Source organism: Phascolarctos cinereus, unplaced genomic scaffold (genome assembly GCF_003287225.1).
Source record: "Phascolarctos cinereus isolate Bilbo 61053 unplaced genomic scaffold, phaCin_HiC Scaffold_2;HRSCAF=192, whole genome shotgun sequence".
Classification (NCBI taxonomy): Eukaryota; Metazoa; Chordata; class Mammalia; order Diprotodontia; family Phascolarctidae; genus Phascolarctos; species Phascolarctos cinereus.
The window spans coordinates 62,643,478-62,649,477 of record NW_027555625.1 but is presented as its reverse complement, the minus strand read 5'-3'; the positions used below and the strand labels follow the sequence as shown (position 1 = coordinate 62,649,477).

General features: G+C 39.1%; 1 protein-coding gene across 1 annotated transcript in view; it reads right to left on the bottom strand.

The window, feature by feature from the left end:
- Nucleotides 1-4,599: 4,599 nt before the first annotated feature.
- Nucleotides 4,600-6,000, bottom strand: part of LOC144455673 (uncharacterized) — a 95,445-nt gene continuing 94,044 nt past the window's right edge. The window contains exon 6 of the mRNA XM_078149129.1: nt 4,600-5,113. The gene's annotated coding sequence lies outside the window, so the exon portion shown is untranslated. The remainder of the gene's footprint in view (nt 5,114-6,000) is intronic.

Sequence of the window (6,000 nt, the reverse complement as noted above, 5' to 3'; positions counted from 1 at the left end):
ATTGGTAGAACATTTTAGGCAGCTAACTGAGCCTCATCATCTTGATACCCTGACAATTCATACCTCCTTTGTATGAAAATAAAGGCCAGTGATGACTGAGAGAAATTTTTAGAAAGCATTGAACCCTCTATGGAGCAAGAAAAAATGAATTATGATGATTGTCCAAAGTCTGAGGAAGAAATTGTGAGATCTAGTATTTTTCTACATGAGTGGGATATGAAGTGTGTCCAAGCAGCAATATACACAATTCAGCTCAATGATTCCAACTTTTTTGAGCTTTCTGAAAATTACACTTTCTTAATGAATTTGAAGGATTCAGAGAAACATGGGAAGATCTATTTGAACTGATGCAGAGGGATATAAGCAAAATCTAAAAAAAATATTCACAATGATTACAACAATGTAAATGGAAAGATAATGAAAAGAAATTGAACATTGAATAATCAAGGAATAATGAACAAACAGTTCCAAAAAGAACTGCAAGGCATTCACAACCACACAGAAAATGCTCTAAATCACTAATAATAAAAGAAATGCAAATAGAAACAACCCTGAGGTTTCACCTCATACCCTGTAAATCACCAAAAATGACCAAAAAATGTCAATAGTCAATGTTGGAATGACTGTGGAAAGATAGGCATACTAATACATTGTTGGTGCTGCTGTGAAGTATTACAGCCATTTTGGAAAACATTTTGGAGTTACGCAAATAAAGTGACTAACTGTCCACACCCTTTAAACAAAAGATTCCATCACTAGGTTTATGCCCCGAGAAAGCCATGGAAAAGTCCAAAATACTTTATATTTTATACTATGTGTACAAAGAAATGCACTCCAAGGGCAGGTAGGTGGTGTAGTGGTTAGAGCACTGGCCCTGGATTCAGGAAGACCTGAGTTCAAATCTGGCCTCAGACACTTGACACTTACTAGCTGTATGACCCTGGGCAAATCATTTAACCCCATTGCCTCACCTAATAAAAAAAAATATTACAAAATATTTATAGCAGCTTTTTTTGTGATAGCTAAGAATTGGAAACAAAGTAGATGCCCCTAAATTGGGGAATGGCTAAACAAATTGTGGTTACATGGATATAATGAAATATTACTGCACTGTAAGAAATAATGCATGCAGTGAATACAGAGAAACATGGAAAGATCTCTATGAACTGATGCAAAGTGAAGTAAGGCAACAATATACAGAGTAACCACAACAATGTAAATGAAATAACCATACAACAAAAATCACAAGGAAATGTAACAGAATTATAAAGATCAAATGGGAATCGAATGAAGAGATACGAGGAAACACCCTCAACCCACCCCTTCTTAGAGGAGAGAGGTATATAAGCATTTCGCATCGTACATTTTCAAACTTTTCCAATGTGTTGGTTAGTTCTAAGGGCTGACTTTTTTTTCCTTTCTGAAAAAATACTGTCATATGGATTGATTCTCAGAGGAAAGGGGGAGGGATAAATGAGATACTATGGTGATGAAAAAAAGACAATATCAATAACAACTTATTTAAAAAAGAAAAATCAAGAAATATCTCAGAGAAAAGGGAATGAAACATACCTCGTGCCCCCCACCCCATCTCAGGGCAGAGTGGTGGGGGAGGCTACTAGGATAGCATAATGTATATTTTGTTGGATACAGTCTCTTTATCAGATGTTTTTGCTTAATTATTTTCTTTTTCATAAAACAGGATTCAAAGTGAAGGGACTGGGATTTGGAATGACTGTGGTATAAAGGTAAAAGGCATTAGCAAAACACAAATAAAACATTTCTGATTTTTAAAAATTGTTCTGAAATGAATAACCACAGGAATCCCCTGAAAAAAAATCAATAGGGTTATCATGGAGTCCCCGTGGTCTGAATACCTTGCCTATAGCTGTGGTACAGAAGAAAACCAGAAAAAAAAATCCAGATGTATGTGAATTATCAGACTTTGAATAAGAAACTAATGTGGATTAAGGTGGATTAGTTAGCTATGCCACAAGCTGAAGATGCTCAACTGTCTGAAAGGCAGCCAATGGTTTGGGGAGCCGGGCTTGCTCAGTTCTATCAGGTAACATAGGAAGATGAGGGAAATATGCTTCATTTGCTCAGTGGGATTCTACTTTTTACAATACAGGTATATATTATATTTTATATTTATATATTACAGATATTTAATATATGAATATATTCTACTTTTAATATATGAATATATTGTTTCTATAATTATATTAGTTTATTGCGTGAAATTCTATTTTTAATATATGAATATATTAAATATTCATATATGAATACTTCATCATTCGAGCATATGCCCTCTGTGGTATTAGTCTTGGTTCTGGGATCTGTTGCTGGTACTTAGAAGGCTTTTATAGAAGAGCCAATCAGTGCTGAGGCACAATCCCAGCAGAAAATGTGCTCATTTGTATTTAGCATCTGAGTTTAAACTCCAATTCTGTTACTTACTAACGTGTGACCTTGTGTAAATCACTTAATTTCTAAGAGCCTCTGTTTCTTCATTTGTCAAAAGAGAAGTTTGGACTAGTAAGGAAGGAAATAAGCATTTATAAGCACCTACTATGTGGAGAAGGAAAGGCTAATCATTCCAGTATCTCTGCCAAGCAAAGTCCAAATGGGGTCATGAAGAGCTGGACATGACTGAAAAGACTCAGCAATGACAACAGCAAGCACCTGCTATGCCCAAGGCACTGTGCTCAGGCTTTACAAATATTATCTCATTTGCTCCTCACAACTCTGGAGGTAGGCGCATTATTGCCATTTTATGGGTGAGGAAACTGAGACAGATGGAAGTGAAGTGACTTGCCCAGGGTCACACAACTAGTAAGTGTCTGAGAGCAGACTTGAACTCAGATCTCTCTGACTCTAGGCCCAACATTCTAGCCACTGCAATGCCTCCTCTAAGGTTTCCTCCAGCCCTGTGATCCCTTTTATTGCTACATTCATGGCAAAGCAATATGGCTTAACTGGAGACACCTAAAGGTGCCACTGAGTGGGACTCAGGGGCAACAAGGGAAAGGTACTGGGGGAAGCATTGACTCCCCAATCTAGGCAAAAGTTGACACCTCCAAGACTATGGCAAACAGTCAAAGGATGTGAACAGTTTCCACAAGAAGGAATGCAAACTATCAATAATAATATGAAAGCACATTCAAAATAACCAATAGGAGAAATGCACATTAAAACAACTCTGAGATTTCACTTCACACCCATCAAATTGACAATAAATGAATGAATGAAAAAGCATTCATTAAGTACTTAACATGTGTCAAGCACTATGCTTAGCACTGAAGATACAAATGTAAAAGGAAAGACAGTAGCACGCCCTCAAGGAGCTTACCATCTAATAGGGACAGACTACACATATAGGGACATGTCGGCTTATGTGTGAAGTCCAGGAAGTAAAGTGAAATGTGGCTCAAACCTGGACCTAGTTGTAGTGGGGACTGAGGCAACCACAAATCAGGACTGCAGAGCGAGGAAGGACAGGAGGGAGGGAAGACCACGAGTTCAAAGAATAATCTTTCAGGGCTTGATTTTGGACTGGACAGTACGGTGACTGGTGTGATGTCTGAGGAGCACAGATGACAAAAGATGGAAATTGGAATGGAACGACTGTGGGCAGACAAATACAGTGTGGGTGGAGCCATGAATTAGTCCTACCATGCTGAAAAATAATTTATGGTTGTGCATAAAAAAAAATTTATACCCTTTGACCCAAAGATTCCACCTTTGGGTCTACACATTAAGAATGTCAGTGACAGTATGGAGTTCCTATATTCTAAAAACAATCATAGCAGTACTTTTGTGGTCCCAAAGAACTGGACACAAAGTGGGCATCCATCATTGGGGAATGGCTAAATAAACAGAAATATATGAATGCAATGAAATATTATTGCACTGTAGGAAAAGATGACTATAAGAAACTCGGCGGAATATGGTAATATTTGCATAAAGTAATACAGAGTGAAGAAATTAGCACCAGAAGAATAGTATATGCATCCACTACCATAATGGAAATGGAAACAATACTCAAAGACAATCAATCAGATTAATTACCATGACCAGTCTTTATGCCAGTAAACAAATGATGAAATATACTTCTCTCCTCTTGGTAAAGAAGTGCACTATAGGTGCAGAATGTTGCACATGCTATCAGGTGTGCTCATTTTGTCAGTCAATTTTGCTTAACTGTTTTTCTTTGTTCCAAGGAAAGGCATATATTGGAAAATGGTTCTAGCATTTTTTAAAGAGGGGAAGAGAAGGGGAGATTCTGGAGACTTAGAGAAGGGGCAGCTCCTCAAGATGGTGGAGCGAACAGAAGAAGAGTACCTCAGGTCTTTTCATCCTATAGCTAGGATGATAAAAGACCACCAGAACAAAACTAGGTAGTGATCAAGGAAAAAAATATACATGGTAGCCATAACAATGATAGGACAAGAAACAAAAACAAAATAATCAAAACTGGATGCTGCAAAATTATAATAACCAAGATGAGATATGAGAAGGTATCTCTCCCACCTCTTTGCAGAGGTATGGATCCGTGGGTGTGGAACACTGAAAATGACTTCAGGCTTTTGCAATATCTTATTTTTGATGAACTTTTTTATTTTGTCTTTTTTAATTTATTACTAATTATAAGGTGTGACTTTTCGTGTTTGGGTAGTAAGAGGAATACAGTGGACAATGTAGGCAACATAAAGTGATGCAAAAAAAATTTTATTTTTTAAAAAGTGAGTCTCCAAGAGAAGGTGGAATGACCACTTTTCAGCTCAGTTGTAGAAGGCATTTCTATTCATGTAGGTATTGGACTAGATGAACCTCTGAATTCCTTTTTGAATGAGATTCTGATTCTGATTCTGTCCCTCGGGAAAGCAACGTGTGCCATCTGCTGGATGCTGGCGGGAATGGCAGAATTCTAAAAGTCAAGCGACGTCAAAAACTTGGCGTTTAGGGGCCATGCACAGAGAATGTGCCCAGAGCGCCCCAAGAAACTTCCAAGGCCTCCAAGTAAGGACATGATGACTCAGTGCTTGGACTCTCTAGGGATGACAAAATTCTCGGTTGCTTTCAGCGATGTGGTGGCCCAACACTGAGAGAACTGTCAAAATGTCAAACTGGTTGTTAGCATAACATGGCAAACCAGGAATCTTCCCTTGGTCCTCTCCCCACCCCCACATTCTGTGTTGTCTTCACAGACACACACACACACACACACACACACACACACACACACACTCTGTGGCAGTAGTGGAAGGGCAAGGTGCTGGATCTGTTACAAAATGGAGGAAGGAGAGAGACACACACAAACACAGAGACAGAGAGGAGGAGGAGGAGGAAAAGAAGGAAGAGAAGAAGGAGAAGAAGAAGAAGAAGAAGGAGAAGAAGAAGAAGAAGAAGAAGAAGAAGAAGAAGAAGAAGAAGAAGAAGAAGAAGAAGAAGAAGAAGAAGAAGAAGAAGAAGAAGAAGAAGAGAGGAGGAGGAGAGAGAGAAGGGAGGGAGGGGAGAGGGGGACAGGGGAGGGGGGAGAGAGAGAGAGAGAGAGAGAGAGAGAGAGAGAGAGAGAGAGAGAGAGGAGAGGGAGAGTGCTTGACTCCTTTGGTTGTGACCCTTCCGGGTAGCAAGTACTGCAAAGTGTTTTTTAGGCTATGATCAAAGGAAATAAACGGTACTCCTTCCTCCGCCTTGCCCTGGTTCCCCATGTTTAAGCATGGCCTCAAATAGTTGAGCTTGCACCTGAGGCCCTGGATACCTTTTCCACTTTGTGTTATTCTCAGTAGGTGATTGAATATAGTTATAAAGGTGAATGTGTCTAGGCTCAGAGGCAACCTTAGACGTTTGACATATATGAAGGTCCTAGGTCGAATAGGAAGAGTGGTTGGTTGTATCAGCTACGGGAATAGTTGTTTGTGACAAATGCAGAAGGGTTTGATTGCAGCAGCGGAAGGGCAATTAACTTCAGGAGCAGCTGAGCCTGACATTCTAAGG